The sequence below is a fragment of the Lepidochelys kempii genome, chromosome 7, assembly GCF_965140285.1.
Source record: "Lepidochelys kempii isolate rLepKem1 chromosome 7, rLepKem1.hap1, whole genome shotgun sequence".
NCBI classification, from domain to species: Eukaryota; Metazoa; Chordata; order Testudines; family Cheloniidae; genus Lepidochelys; species Lepidochelys kempii.
In genome coordinates this window covers 12,506,552-12,523,578 of record NC_136386.1, presented here as the reverse complement: position 1 = coordinate 12,523,578, position 17,027 = coordinate 12,506,552, and positions in this window count along the sequence as shown.

The following is a 17,027-nucleotide window of genomic DNA, read 5'->3' as shown; positions in this document are numbered from 1 at the left end:
ATTTGAAAGACTGCTTCTGCTGGAATCCATGTTAGAATTGTGTGGGTGTTCTGGGTAACCTTATTAGCACATGTGTCGGTTCTTTTACTGTTTCTAATGTTTTCTCTGGAATGCTTTTTACCTTAAGAATAAAGTAGGCTTGCATAGAAAGAACTGTGTGGTACCTTATAACTGTTGACAATCACTTTGTTATCAGTCTCCATAGAGAAAACAAGCAAATGTCCTTGAGCAACCTGTCTGTGCTGGGAAATAAAGTGAAGGCAGAGAACTGTGCAACCTGGCAATGCCCCAGTCAGAAGGGGGAGAGAGGCATGAAAACCCAGAAAGGCAGTGGCTTTGGAAGCCGAGAGAAAGTGCCCATGCTGAACCACTGTGGAGAAATACAGGTGCAGTTGCCCTGAACTGTCACACTCATGCTTTTACCGTTCCTGGAATGGAATTTTCCAAATCTCCCACTCTTAGATCAGACCCTGGGCTACCGTACCTTGTGTACCAAGAGTGGCTCTCCATGATAGGTATGATAGGCGTCAGCACTGAGGGTCTTTCCTTCATGAGTCTGTGACCAGTGGTGAAATAGTGACCAGGCAGCCTGTGGAAAACAATAGGGTCTGTGTCGTGTTCGCATTGTTTTGGGTGTGGTAGGTAAAATATGTGGCTTGGAGTGAGATAGTGGTTTGAAACCTAAGGACTCTTGAGGACCCATTGGGTTGCTAGGAGCCACCCTGGAATGTCTGTTCAAAAGTCTGCAGTTGGAGGAGGCCTTGTGGGGACTGGCAGACGCGGGTGGTTTGGTCTGGGCTTGCTGCAGTTGCTAAGAAAGGTCTCTCCCAACTCCAGAGATTGGTCCTTTTGGAACAATTGAGGGACAAGCTCCCAAAAGGGTGGTGCTGAGACCAGATCAGGAGAACATCAGGCTTATGAAAATGAAACCTCCACTGGGGCTTGAAAAGGACAGTGGGCACTGCCAGATGATTAGCACTGGCATCATTCGTAAGTTTTAATTGTAAATAATAAATTGCATGTTTGGTTAATTCAGTCTGAAGCGGAGTTCTGGTGAATGATGATTTTTGCACCAGTCTTTGAAGAACACCTACCACAGCTACCAGGGGATCCCAGGTCCTGGGGATGGAGTCCTTGTAACAAGGGTGCAGAGTGACAGGTGCCCTGAAGTAAATTTTCTAAGTGAGAAGCAGGGAACTGAGACCAGATCATAAGAAACACAGGGTCACATCAAAACAGTCTAATTGTAAACAAGAAGGCTCCCTGATCCACTTTGAGGCTAGCCGATATTAACAGGAAGAGGAAGCTGAGGAGGGGAGAAAGCAGCTTGGACACTATGTGGGTAGCCATGAGTGGCAGCTTCTGCCTCAGGTTGCCGGGGACTAGTTGGACCAGGCTCCAGATATTTTGTTTTGCTGACACTACGTTTGGGAGCTTAGAAGCATGGCTCTGAGGTAATGGCCTGATGAGCTTTTGCAGGCACTGCTTCTTCCCGGAGGCCTTCTTAAAGGAACATAATCCTTTGCTGATTTGTTTTGGGTCCTTCTTCACCATCCCCTCTTCTGGGACTCCGTTTAGCCCTCAAGCCCCAAACCTCAACTCCATAACATCAAACTGAGAAGAAAGTACTTCCTCCTAGTTTGTTTAGCAGACAGCTCCAATTATTCCAGACTATCACTTTCTCATCCTATTAAGTGGGAGCTAGTTGCTGAGCTTGTGGCATGGATGCTGGGTGAGCTAATTATTAATAATTTTCCTTGCTAACTTCAAAATGACTCTTGGCCAAACAATTGACTGAAAAAAGCAAAGGAAAGATGAAAACCTGGTGTTTTTTTTTTTTTCTAATTATTCCTGCCTCCAAGCAAACCTAGATAGCTCCGGAATCTGGGCATCGCTGAAAACATTTGCAAACATTACAGCAAAGGGGAACACTTCTTGCAAAATACCAGAAGACCTGGAAGATTGCTGTGGGACTGAGGAACAAATAAAATTATCCCCATTATTATGCTCTAATGCATCAGAGGACTTGGAAGCCTATTTTAGAACTGGTGAGCAAGTAGCATATATTCCTCCCATATAGAAGGTCTATAGAACCTTGCCAGACTTCTGGCTAGATGAATGCTAGTATTAACATTAACACACAGGTTGTTATGAAGATAAGTAATGATCTTTTCTGCAAACCTTTTGGCTTGAAAAATAACTTTAGACAAGCTTCGTACACCAGTACTTTATGTGTGATGAAAGAGCAGTGTCACTTATCTAACAACAATATATTTAATTATATTCTGCAGTAGATGGTAGAAAAAAGGGTGATGCAAAAATATCAGAGTTTTCTCTATGCGTGTTTTATTACTTGTTTTTTTATTGAATCTGTTGTAGTTCTGAATTGGATCAAAAGGAAAATAAGTAATTCTTTTTGCCTAATACAATGTATTTCTCAGTTACTAACTGTCTAAAATAGTTACTAACTAAAATGTTAAAGCCAAAATACAAAGCAAAAGGCAGAATCATAATAGTTTAGTGAACAATTATTAGTTACCATTTGCAGAATGGCTGAGCACTCTGCAGAAATCTGAGCACTTATTTTCTCTATTAGCAATGTATTCTTCCATACAAATCCCAAACGTATGTCTGTCTGTTTGTTTGTTTGTTTATTGCTTCATTCAAAGCTATAGCAAAACTCAGACTATCAACTTTGTACAATGGAATGAGTGTCTGTGAAGTTTAAAGGCCAAATCTGAAGCTACTGTGTGTTTTGCCATTGACTTCAATCACATCGTCTGATGAGGATTTCTCCATTAAGGAGCAATCTTGCGCTGGTTCCTTGAGTGCGGCAGACATTGGCACGGGCACTTTTGTGACTCTGCTGCCAAGCACCACTATGTAGCATGGAGAACAGATCTGTGGGACCTCTCTGCACAACAGACATGTCTGGGGTAAGGCAAGATATGGAGGCATGGTGGAATATCTGCCTTTTAAGAGATCCCTGGTCCTTTTCGAAGGGTTGTGGTAGGGCCAATAGGCTGGAGTAGCTTCCACAGGGTCTCCACTGCTGCCACTTACAGTCCTGGGAGGTGGGGCCAGAAATTTGCCCCAGATCACTCCAGTGCTCAGAAGACATATTCAGCTTGGCACAGGAATCTGGATCCCCCTCTCAGTGCATGAGCAAATCAGGTTCAGCAATACATTTCTTTTTGTTGTAAGAGAGAAGATGAGAGGCCAGTGGAAACTCAGAAAGTATTTATTATTGCCCTGTGTGTAGGACAGCAGGGATGAGAAACGGAACAGACACAATAGCTTTATAATGTGTAACTAGTCCTGAATATGAGCCACATCGTCAGGTGAGACCAGAATCTTTCTGTTCAACTCTCGTGAATTCACTGCACAAAATGACTACACACAAAATGTAAAACAAATGCCCCCCAGAGGCAGAAAGCAAAGATGAGACTGACCCAGGATGGAAATAATGTAATTATACTCTGTCTGCATTAGAGAGCTCCATTCCAGTGCTTCATAATGTCTGACTATTTTACCTTGGTCTTAGTGGGGCTTCAATTCAGTGAAGCTATCTGTGCAATATCCTTGGTTTTCTATACACTCAGGATGGATCCTGCAAGAAGTATAAATAAAAGTATAGTATCCAGTTAGCACAGTAGCAGAGAAAGGAAATGAACACGGCAAATGTATCAGCGGAGACGTAAAGGTCACTAAGTGAGCTGTAGCTCACGAAAGCTCATGCTCAAATAAATTGGTTAGTCTCTAAGGTGCCACAAGTCCTCCTTTTCTTTTTGCAAATACAGACTCACACGGCTGCTACTCTGAAACCTGTCATTATGCAAGATTGAGAAACATGGCTCCCCTACAGTGGTGCAGAACCAATATCAGCAATTTGATCCTACTTGGTACATTATGAAAAAAGAATTATGACTTTAAAAAAAAGCTTATTTTATTGTTTGCTTCTTTCTTACTTGCTAAATATTTGACACTGTGCTCACTGCTATACACAACACAGCAGTATTTATTTGTATTAGATTAGTGCCTAAAGGCTCTGACTCATATCAGGGCCCCATTATACTGTTGTATGTATGCACAGTAAGACAGTCCTGATATTGGTGGTGGTCATTCCTTGGGGAAGGAGAAAGAGGAGTGACTGCCTCATTCAGGGATGACGAAGCAGCATCCATCCATACCTGCAGATCCGGTTCCACCTCTTCTGCCTTGTACACCGGCGGAACTAGCTGGCAAGGGGGAGAGGAGTAGTGCGAGTCTTGAGGGGGCCCTGATACCTGTCATAAGCATCCCATCGATCCCAATAAGGTCAGAAAGAGGAATCTTGTTCCTCAGGTATGCCCGGCTTGGTCATGTTCCTGTGCATGATGTCCTGCTGTCTAGTCAGTGGTCAGCCTCTAGGTTAGACTGAACTTGGCTGTGTTTGCATTATTTTTTTGGCATTCTATCATCTGTTTGTCTTCAGCATCATAATCTTTTTGACTGTACCCAATGCTGTATCCTGAATTAACATCCTACTTTCTTTCTAACTTCTTCATTTGTCTTGAAATCATTTCATCTTCCACCTACCATCTTTCTAGAAACTCTGCCTCCAGTCTTCCGATGTCTGTTTTATTTAATACAGCTGCTTCAGACCGTAGAATAATATTGTTTACAATACTTTGTTAAATTTTCACTTGGTATCAAATGTAATGTTTTTATCAGTCCATAATTTTCTCAATTTCTGTGCAGCACTTGTAGCTAAGGCACATCTCCTTTTAACCTCATCCTTGATGGAATAATCAGCATGGATCAAGCTTCCCAGATATATGTAAAATTTTACTTGTTCTATGACTTCACCAACTGCTGTATATCAACATTTTATCGATTGATACTTTTCCAAGATGCACCCACTTCACCAGTTTGACATTTATTGTAAATTCAAGTCAGCTACATCAGTTTTCCAAGGTAGCAAAGAGTATCATCATTCATTCAAATGTGTTGATCAGTTGTACAATGTCATCTGCATAAGCTAAGGAGCTTAATTCTGGATCATCCAACATCATGTCATCCAATTCATATAACATTCTTAATGTCTAGTTTAAGAACATAATGAAAAGTGATGGTGATTCCATGCCCCCCTTGTCTTACACCAAACTTTGACTTAAACTACTTGCTTAATTTTCCACTGATTTTTATGGCACTGCAGGAGTCTTTGTACATAGCTTTTATAATTACAATTATCTTATCTGGAATACCATATGATTTTGCTGCTTTCCATAATGTTTCCCTCCACACTGAATCAAATGCCTTTATGAAATTGAAAACAACAAACATCTTTAATCTCCATTCTCACTTTTTTTGCATCCGTTGTCAGAGTGTGAATGCAACTTCGGCCTGATTTAAAGCTGCACTATTCTTCACTTACTATTTCCTCTAAACCGGCCTTAATCTGTTAACAATTACTTTTATCATGATTTTTCCCAGTATTGACAAGACATGTATACCTCTGTAATTGTTCAGATCAGAAGGATCTCTTTTCTTCAAGATTGGTGCAACTGTTGCCTTTAGCCAGTCAACCAGTTCCTCCTCTTTCTCCCATACCTTTTTGTATATTTTTTCTAATGCTTTGATAGCACTTGTCCCACCATGAAATAGATAATCCTTTTCATCTCAGTTGAGATGTAATTTTGATGGGGAAAAAGAACTGAGGTCTTACAGCCAAGAGATAGATAATCGGCTCTTAGAAGCACTAGCTTCTTTCTCTAATGCTGAGTGCCGTTCAGAACACATTGAAATATATGCATCCTTGAAAAATAGTTTGGAACATAATATGGCTCTTTTTCTGCTCATACTTGATATATTAGTCTTTCCCAGATTCTCAGGTACTTCAGAATGAACAAAGTTTTAGTCAGAATGTAATGTTCAGAGGTAGTGTAAAGCTCCCATTGCTGTGCTGGTTTTAAGAACATATGAACAGACTGATGCAGAGCCAGTTATGCTAGCTAATGATTTCCCCGTGTTGCCATTTCTGGGTGGCTCCATGGCCCCTTTGATGCATTCACCCTCTCTTACTCTCAGGAGTCTAAAAGTGTTTTTAAATGTTGCATCACAGAAAAAAAAGAGTTTCAAGAGTTATTTGAGACGCAAATATGGGAATCTAATTATTTGCTTCCAGATTCTTCTCAGCCAGTAGGACTACATCCATATATACTGGCAAATGCCAGACTGACCATGTATAGAACAGAATTGAAGTTACTTTTATGGTTTCTGAGAGATACTCTGTACATGCAGTGATGGACATGGAGCTGCTTAGCAATAATTTATGAATACTCCATGGTTATGAATTTATGAATACTGTCCTGGTTATCATGGTGTTTTCTGTATGACTATATTAGTTTAACTCATCATGAGACTGAAAAAACAAACAGGAAAGGTAAAAATGGTCTAAGATAAGCCAGCCCTCAGTGAACACTTGGGGGTTGTGAAGGGACAATGATGTAACGATGATTCGCTTTTCCTCTCTAGCCAACCTACAGAACTGGTTTGAAGTAGGAAAGGAAAAGGCACGCAAACAAAAGACAATGAAAGAATTATAGAAGGATTAAAAAGAAATCCTCTCTTGAGACGAGTAATTGTTTGGGAGAGCCAGGCTGAGACACAGGCACCCTCTGGAGTGACTGAAGAAGCTAGACTTGCCTAGGTTACCAACCAAGAATGGTAAATCTGTATGTAAGATAGACATGCATGTAGACTGTTTTAAAATCTGAGTGTTAAAAGAACAATACTTTGGTTTAAGAAGGGTGTCTGTTCACTGTACGCTACTGGCCACAGAATCCCAAAGAGAAGAACTGCACCTACCTTAACTCAGCCAGACTTGCGGGGTAAGCACAGTTGATATGTAGGGTGCTGTAGCCCAGGGCTTGGTGTAAAAGTGGGATACTTGTGGAATTCCACCCAAGAAAAGGTGAAGGCACAAGGTCTAATACCTGAGGTGGATCATTCAGAGAACAGAAAGGGATGAGAGGCACAGATAGTCCTGCAACCGTGCCACATGCATGAACAAGACGCAGAACCAAAACTGAATTGAAGGCAAATGCTACTCATGGCTACTTGGTGCCAAGATCATGCTGGATGCTGTTCTGTGCTTGCCACAACAAACAAAGTTAGAGCCTGCATAAATACATCGGTCTCATATGATTCAAATGCTGCATCTATACAACATTTAAAGAAAAGATGGCCAGTCTATTTGTGGCATAAACGCATGGTACAAACACTTGTTTGTCACTGATGTCTGAAGAAAATTAAAGCCACTGTATTGTTTGGTTTGTTTTTTTCATGTAAAATTCGGTTTGAGTATTGTTGACTATGCTGCATCATTCAATGCTTTGCACAAAATGGCCTCCACATCAAACACACTGTCTTTGTTTCTCTTTCCACAGAGCAGCTTGCTGAGAGCACTTGTCATGGCTCGTCTATTTTCACCAGCTAGCATGCAATCTGTGCACTCCTTTCTGCCTTTTTCTAGCTACTCAGATGTCTAGAGAACAATGCCCTATATCTGCTTTCTTTTCTTTCACCTCAAAACATCAACTTTCTTCTAGTTTCAGCTCCAAAATTAGGATGTTCATTTGTAATGGGAGTGATATATTTGAAGGGCTAAACTCTACTTGTATATACATGAACAGGGCTCCCAACACTTATACTTACTTTTTCCAGATACTTCTGGGAAGGGTGGGGCAAGCAAATCCCTTGGCTAATAGGTAAAATGAGTGAATGTACAAATGTTCAGGAACACACAGTAGGATAATTAACCATCTGGATAGACAGATAGCAGCAACTTCCTTTCCTATGAAACAGTTTGAGAGATTAAAACAGGAGGCCAAATTTGGGCCTGAATAATCGCCCATGCAGTGGCATTGTACTGGGTAGGTCAGGGAAGAGTTTATTCTATTGATTCTAATTTCACAAACATCCAGAGGTGAGATTGTGAATGCCTTACTCCCACTGGAGAGCAATTAATCACACAAGTAGTTGCATACTATCATTGGGATTAAGTAACTGCCATACTGAAATGTGGTAACAGAGCGCTCTGGTTCCACGTTTTGAGTTTTCTCAGTTATTCTCAGAAATTTTCTTTAAACCTAGCTGTAGGTCAAATTGATCTGTTTTTCTGTGAATGGTGCACGCAAGCAAAAAAGAAACCACTGGGAAGTGGCTCTTCCCCCTGAAACAATAACTGACTCTTCCCCCTGAAACAATATTTGTTTTCCATTTGTTTCTCAGAAACACTTTTTGCAAGTAAATCTGTGTGTGGTTGAAGTGACACGGGATACCCAAATTGCTGCCCCTTATCAGAGTTGGTTTAAAAATTAATTAGTCTTTTATAAGAATGGCATCGTGTCACAGTCTAGTTAACCTGTATTGCTAAACTGTGGTTAGGGATATTATAAGCAGAGGAACTACATATTGCAGTATTGTGACTGTTTACTGCCTTTATCCATTTCCATGGGGCTAGAATCTGCTGCCCTTATGTTCATTAATCTAATATTAGTCCCATTCATTTAACTGGGAGTAACTTACTATTTTTTTGGATAAAATCCTGGCTCTGTTGAAGTCAGTGGTAAAACTTCAAGGTGAGTATAGTAAAATCTGGCACTAAATTTAGTTCAGTCCATTTCTGGGGGAAAAACACATTTAAAAATCTCCATTCAAGCCGGTGGATTTACAATAAGTACAGTAGCTTCTCATTAATAGCTTCATTTTGGTTTGATTCTTGTTTTAGTTTTAGGAAAGTCGATGGAAACCATATCTTGGTGTATGAACTTTTTTTTTTTTTTTTGGACAGTATCATCTCTTTTTTAAGTAACCCACAACTAAAAATGAAGCTCTCAGTACCAGCTGTGGAAAGAGAGCTTGGGGAACGCTAAAAAGTTTTAATTTCCCGATGCTACCATCATTCTGCAGCTGTAACAGCCCTGTGTCATTGACAAGATCCATAGGTTGTTTTGGTTTTTTTGTTCCAGGATACTGGGGAAGCAGAGCATTCAAGGGGAGGTGAGCTTAGAAGCCCAATGTATGGAAATGTTTGCTATTATGGATCTCTTCCCTAAAATCTTGCCCGAAGGCAAGATTAAATACCTGAAAAAGCCTCTCTGTATGTTGAGGTGGTGTCTAACTGTGGAGTTACCTAAAAGAAAAAAAAATGATGCTACACTCACACTGGAAAACAACTTCTACACAAACAGGGAAAATATAGGCCCGGGGAAAACACAGCATATTTTTATAAACGATCATTTCAAAGGTCTCTTTGTAATTTTCAAGTCCCTTGGAGAAGCTTTTTGGACAGGTTTAAAAGCACACTGTAACCATTATTATACACATCCAATTCAATAGCATAGAAATAAGTTGTTCATTTGCATTTTTATCTTTGTTGTCTTACAACCATTAATTGTGCAAATGAAACTCAGAGAACATTTGTATTCAACCCCAGGCTATTAGAAATTAATATACATGCAGAACAAAAATATCGAGAAGTTAGGGATGACCTTCATGTGTCATAGAAAGAGATGCAGAGAGGCACAAGTTATAGTTTCCAATTTACTGGAAAACAACACATCCTATTTCATAATAACGGCACTACACAGCAATCACAGGGTTAGCAATACTTTTGGAGTATCTGATGGTAACAGGAAGCAACGCAACACCAATGCTGTAATTCTGGGGAATGAATCAATACTCATGAAAAGTAAGAGGGCGCTTATATGTTTATTAGTGAGGTTCTGAAATCTCTATCACTGGAGATTTTTAGAACAGGTTAGACAAACGCCTGCCAGGAACAGTCTATTAGGTAGTCCTGCCTTGAGTGCAGCAGACTGGACTAGCTGACCTCTTAAGGTGCCCTCCAGTCCTCCACTTCTGTGATTCTATGTTTATTTCAGTGGGTTGGGATTTAACTCGTAGTGTATCAAGAAGAGAATATACCTTTAAATATACATCTTTATTTTCATAAAATTCATTTTAATGTCACTCAGACATCAATGCGGTGGATCCTCAGTTGGTGTAAATTATCACAGTCTGTTGAAGTCAATGGAGCTTATGACAATTTACATCAGATGAGGATCTGCTCCAGGATTTGGGTAATGTTTATGGGCTCAGTCCTCCAGCCCATACTCACATGAATGGCCCCAATGAAACAGTCAGTTGGGACTATTCATACTAGCAAGGGCCGAAAGATTAAACTCAAAGGAGCTGCATCCATATACTTGAGGGCAAAATTTGGCCCTCTGAAAAGAAACAAAATGGTACTAAGAAGGAATGTGTTAGTTCTAAAAGGAATCGGTCATAATACTGTAGGGTTTGATTGAATAAGTAAGTGAACTCTCCAGTATCTTAAAAAGCTACAACCCATGTGGAATATGGCTTTAATTCAACATCCTTACATTAATAATAGGGAAATGACATGGCATTTAAACTGTAGGGTTAGCGTATAGCCAGTTTCTGCATGAACACACAGTAGGGATTAACCAAAGAGCACAACCACTTCTGTGCTACGCAAGTGTGAGGACTGCTCCCTACTATTACCCTATGGATCCTAGCCATGCTAGGAGGAGCAAGGAAGAGCCAGAGATGGCAGGCAGAGGAGGGGAGTAAATGCAGGAGCCTCTTAAAAGGGTATAGCAAAAAGCATACCATTCTGCATGTGGGGGGAAGGGCTGGGGGGCAGATGGGGAAAATGCCCTCTGTGTCTGTGTGGCTCTTTTCCTCCTCCAGTGGGCCAATGCTTAATAAGGCATAATAATGAGTCATTTCACAAAATGGGAGAAGAAAGTAAAAGGGTAAAGTACAGACATAAAGGGAGAGAGGATGAAAGATTGATGTGATCACCACGGGGAATGACTGAGAAAGGAGCAAAGATGACACTCAATCCATTATGCCTGGCAGAAAACAAAGATGGCCTCTTGCCCACTATTCGGAAGCCCCCAAAAGGCTAAAGGTCTGTGCTCCAAACTCCCATCTAACATCCCACTGGTAGCTGCATCTGGTAAAATGCAGGATTAAGAACACAGAAATCTGTGAGCAAATAGGACAGTTCAGTTAACCAGGGCTCATCAGATATGCACTCCTGTGAGGAGACTTTAATGCTTCTCTTATGCTAGTCATATAATATATTATTTATGGTTATTACTACTTATTAATTTATTTTCTATCAGGCGCACCCTGCTTTAATGTCTCAGGACACACTGCAATTTACTAAAGTAGCAAATAGTTTTTACTAAGAAGCAAAAAGGAAATGGACACTCCCTCTCCCAGCCATCTTGAGAAAGTAGATTGATCAAATGCTATATCAATAGATTTGAAGTGGGAGAGGGAGGGATGTAAGTTTCAGTGCTGAGGGACTTCCCCAAAGAACAGTGTCACCAGCCCCACAGACAACTAAATCTAGTGACATGTAGCTGGAGTGCCGCAGCTGCCCTCAGCTGCTATGGCAGTACAAGTGGAGACAGCTAAGGCTGGAGCCATGGACGAGTTGTAGTTTAAAGACAACAGCTTGAACGGCATTCATAAATTAATAACATGCCAGTGCAGCTACTGGAGAAAACACTTAGGTGATTTTGAAAATTTTACCCCAGAAACGTTTAAGTGATGTAGGATTCTCAATCTTATTTACTTTCAATGAGGTTGAGGCTCCTAAGATGCAGACCCTCTAAGGAGTTTAGGCACCTTTTGGGGATCTGGGCCTTAGGCTCCTAAGTCTCTTTTGAAAATGGGCTCCCAAACCATTTAGGTGCTTTTGAAAATTTTACCTTCTCTGGCTAATACTACCTAATATGTGAGCATTGGAATTCTGCCCTGCGGGAAGCCACTGATTTGTCTTCATTGTCACCTAGGTTGAAACTTAGCCCTCTGATCTTAATACGGGTGCTGATTTGGCTAGAAACTCAGAAAGCTGCGAGGGTGCTTTGTACATTTGACCACAATACATAGAGCTAGATACTGTCTACATTCTCTTGGCACTTCAGCCCATGTTGTCTCACCAGATCACCCCAAAGGTTGAACAGCATGAGGGACTGAGACTTATGGGACTCTGTAGGGGAGGGCTTTGCAGTGAAGGAACAGTCACCTGTAGTGAACATCAGGGGGAGGAAGCATTCGAGCCATTTCAAGGTATTCTACTTAGACGGCAAATCCTTTTTGGCCAGGAACCATCTTTTCATTATGTGCATGTACAGTGCCTAGCACGATGGGCCTTGGACTCTGGCTGGAGCCCCAGGTGCTACCACAATACAAATAAATACTACTTTCAATATTTTTGTTCACCCCTGTAGCCAGTTGTCAGTGGGAGAGATGAGCTTCCACTCTAATGAGGGTACTGAATTAGTCAACACAATCCTCATGTCCATGCAGATTTAAAACTGCAGTTCTTCTTCCTGCCTGGGAAAGCTGGTAATTGATTCTTGATTAAAAATACTTTGAGCAGTGGTCAGATGCTTATATTTATTTGTCATGTCTACCTGTCCCTGTTAGGGCTTTTCCTCTTTTTCCACCTATGAATAGTTGTAAAGAAACATATTTGTCAAATGTTGAGCTACAACTATCTCTGAATCAGTGTTTTACATAAATATTACATTCCAACCCCACCATGTAAATGCTCACAAAAGTTAATAGAAACATAGCTATGAGAAACAAAGAAAAGAGTAGGTACACTGGGAGATTATATACATTGATGAATGACATGTTCTCTTTTCTGTAATTATAGTTGTCAAAGGAACCACGTTAGGACAGTAACCTGTATTCAGACACGCACCTCGCTAATGGACTATAGGATCCCACATTAGCATTATCATCAACCAGTTCACTGTTGGATAAAAGACTTTTCATCTTCCACACTTCTGCCTATATTGAGCTTCACCCACCCATGCCAGGTATTTAAATTTAATGTTTCATTTCCCCACTTTCTATATATCTACCCTTTCCCTACTCTTGAATTATCTATTTTATCATTTTAATTTTTATGAAGGTTTTTCAGGAGCTGTACTTCAGCTCCTTGACTCCACAAAGTGTATAATGCAGTTTGTCACTGAGCTTTGAAACTTTTGGGAACAGATTGTCAATGACGGTCCGGTCAAGTAGCCAACTGCTCCATTGTCTCTTTGACCATAGTGATGCACACAGTTTAATCTTGGTTAAAGTAGACTAACAAAAAGATTATTTGAAGCTGGCATCTTGCTCACATTATAAACTTAATCTGAGGATCTTTAACCATTTTTATAAAGGTGGATCTTTATTTCACGGAAACACTTAGGTACCAAAAGTTTAGATAACTTGCCCCAGGCAACAAAGTGAGCCAGTGGCAGAGTCAGGAACAGAACCTAACTCCCCAGGCTCCCGTTCCTTTGTTCAGGATGTAAGACCATACTGACTTCGACCTTGCCTCTACAGCCATAGAGGTACACAGAAGTGCCGTGCTTCCAGTCCTCAAAGGAGGTCAGGATTCTGAGGACCATTGAAGATATACACACCTATGTCACTAAGAGGGCTCAGGGGTTCCCTGTGCAAAAGCAGGTGGGGCTGGAAGATGATCGGGGCAGTACCAAGGAGGAGCTGGAATGGAACCAGAAGACTTTTGCAGCACAGATACGCCAGTCTTCAGTCCTGCAATGGGTGGCTGCATAACAAGCACAGACAGCTACTTCAGCCAACAACTACATCACAGTTGCCAACTTTCATGTGGTAAATAAGCACCCCGACTTTCACAATAAGCCAAAAATCAAGCTAATCCCATTTCAAAACAAGCCCATCCCTAAGAACCCCAACACTCTGTGACTAGATCCTCACAACATACAGTCTGGGACTGTAGTGGACCCACTGTGCACCCCTGACGCTCTCTCCCCTTGTCCTCTGCTTGCCACCTCCTGCCCCTGCCCCTGCTTGCCGGGAGCCAATCAAAAAAAGAAAAAAAAAAGAAGAAGCAACAAGCTGCAACAAGCTACAAGCCAAAAACTATCCAACAAGCAACTCACAAGCCAGTTAAGCCAAAAACAAGCCCAATTTCTGCATTTTTTTTTTTTTTGCAGGTTTGGCATGTCTGAACTACATCCTACCTGTGTCCCTCACTGCGCATCTAGCCAACACCTTCTCAGGCTGGGCGCTGGTATTTGGTTTGTTTTGCATTATCATGAGCATGCCTTCAACATGCACACAAATTAGTAGTATCAGTATTTCTTATCCATGTGGAGGAGGCATCTAAGAGGCCCAGCCATGGGCCAGGCCCCATTGTGCTGTTCAAACACAGAACAAAAACGTGTTCCTGCCCAAAGACCTAACCTCTACAGTCACCATGTTTCCAGCAGAATTACTGTCTTTCTGCATAGAATAGTTGTGAGATACTCCATTTTGGGTATTTTGTGCTGGCTCAGAAAGACTTGTCATTACTCAGCTCCTGATGATTTGCGGATAAAAAACTTTTTTCGAGTCTGCAACCTATTTCTATAGTTAAATATGAAAAGCAAACTGAGCTAAAGGAACACCTTTGCTGCAAGTCCCTGTGCTGTACATTCTTGTTCGGCACAGTGACCTCTGAGATCTTAGGCAGAAAGTAAAAAAGCCAGGATCATGGAGCCAGTGTGACCTTTTCTTTCAGCCAGATGATAAACAGTAAAGGGTAAATTGCCAATGCAGTGCACAGTCATTTAGCCACATGTCTCATTAACTTTAATGGGAGTCTCAGCTAAATATCTGAACATCACATAGGAAATATACCTTGAAGTATGATGTCTGGGGGAAAAATTGCCTGGAGAGAAAATATAAAGAAGAGGAGAAATATGAAAGAGCAAACTCGATACAAAAGTACTGCATGTGGGTGGGAATGAACAAGATTATTTGTGCATCAGCTGTGACATGAGCTAGCTAACCTCCCAACCAGAGAAGGTGATTGGAAGCAATCAATAGAGTGGTAAAATGTAACAAGAAGACGAAAGGTATCAAAGGACTAATTCCATTACCATCCATGGGGAGAGTTAAAAGAAAAACATAAGAGGACTCTATAGGGAATATCAATCTACAAATCCCAGTGTGACAGTTTTATCTTTCACCATAATTTAATATAGAACTCAGGTTAAAGTATTCATGAATAATCACATTCATTTTATCTTGTCACTTTCTATTCAAATTATTTTATTATCTTCCACAGGGTAAATCTGGCAAGGTTTCTGAGCTTGTTAAAATAATCTAAAAGTAACTGCTTAAATTGCTTAAGCCACAAATGCTTCCATTTCAATCTTTCTGAAAACTATGAATGGAGGAAGTGTACAGCAAGGACAAAAGACTATGTGGAGGTATACATCAGGACTTGTAAAATTCTTACATTCTTTACAGATGTCTTCCACATAAGGAGCTAGGCAATTTTTTTTTCAAAATCACGTTTTACTCAGAAAAGTGACTAAAAATGGCACCTACCAACACCACAGAGCTGTTCCTTGTATATATTCAGAGTTGTAGCTGTTGTCTTTCCTGACAAAAGTGAATCTTAGGGCTGGTCTACACAAGGCCCTTAGTGCACAAAAGCAGTGCTCAGTGTGATCACACAAGCAGTTAGAGTGGAGTAACCAGTGCACTCTAGTGCTCAGTGTGATCACACAAGCAGTTAGAGTGGAGTCACCAGTGCACTCTAGCTAGTGCTCACCAGCAACTGCAGACTTTTTCCCAGTGTAGACAAGCCCTTTGCTGCTGTTTATGCCTCTTAGCCCTGCAAAACCAATGGAGTATGAGTTAGATTCTCTTCCTCTTTGTGCATCGTGGGCTCGAATCTTCAAAGTGCTGCGTGCTCTGGACTTGATCCAGGAAGGCATTTAAGTGTGTGCTTAACTTTAAGCACATGAATAATCCCATTGATTTCAAGCTTCTTGCTTCCTCCCCTTCTGGGATTTGGCATTCTTTTCCCACCACAGGAGCCAGGGAACTATACAAATCATTAGCTAAATAATCTTTGCCCATAACAAAGGCATTCATCAAAACGTCATCATTCGTACTCCAGAGAGGCTTTTAAACCATCAGCTATTCCTTCTTTCTAGTATAACCAAATGTCACTTCAGCTGAACTGTATTTAGACTTTCTTCCTGAAGTACGACTCTATCTAGACTAATTTTAGCTTTATGTAACAACTTCCATTAAAAAAAAACATGCAGTATTTATGGGCTCAACCAATAGAAAAAAAATATCAGTCATGAAAATCACTGTAGTGTCAAGTAAATAAATAGAAATACTGAGTGTGCAATCACATCCAGCTCGCCACCATGACAAACCTTTTTAATAAAAAAATAGCCAATCTTTTCTTCTCAAATGTGGAAGCCTGACTGTTAAAGTCCCATGTGCTGCTCTAGCCCTGTCTATTCCTCAACAACTCAAACCCCTTGGTTTTCAGATCCTTCAAGAGCCAGTCTTTCCTATCTCCACAACTAACTACGATTTCAACAAGCAAAAACGAAACCCAACAAACAAAAATCTCTGTCCTTTTCAAATCCATTTCATTGTAAATTTGCTTTCCCTCCCACTGCAATGTTTTTGTTAGCGCTAAACAAAACTCAAGACTTAAGAAATCTAGGACTCCAGTTATATTACACAAATTAGCCCATGAATGGAATCAAAGTTGTTTCCCTCCAGAGAGAAAGCAACCAATTCTAAAAATGTTGTTCTAGGAAATAGTTTGTTTCTCAGATGCTGTTTGTTTTCTTTTTATTAACAAACTAAAGCAGAATACAAAAAGGGCAGACATCCTGAGGTGAATCCCCCAAATCAAAGTATAATTAACCTGTGTATCAAACATACTTTTCTTCCTTTTTAAAAAAAACAGTAAATGTAAAGGGACACATTTTCTATGGGTGGGAGGACCATAGAAAAGGGATTGTTACAGTATTATATTGTAAAATGTTGCAATTTTGAATGCCATTTAAATATTAGTTTGTATTTTGGTTTTTAGATGGATCCCACATATTAAGTAGAAAAATGGAGGTGGCCCCTTTAAAATCAGGGCAGGGCAC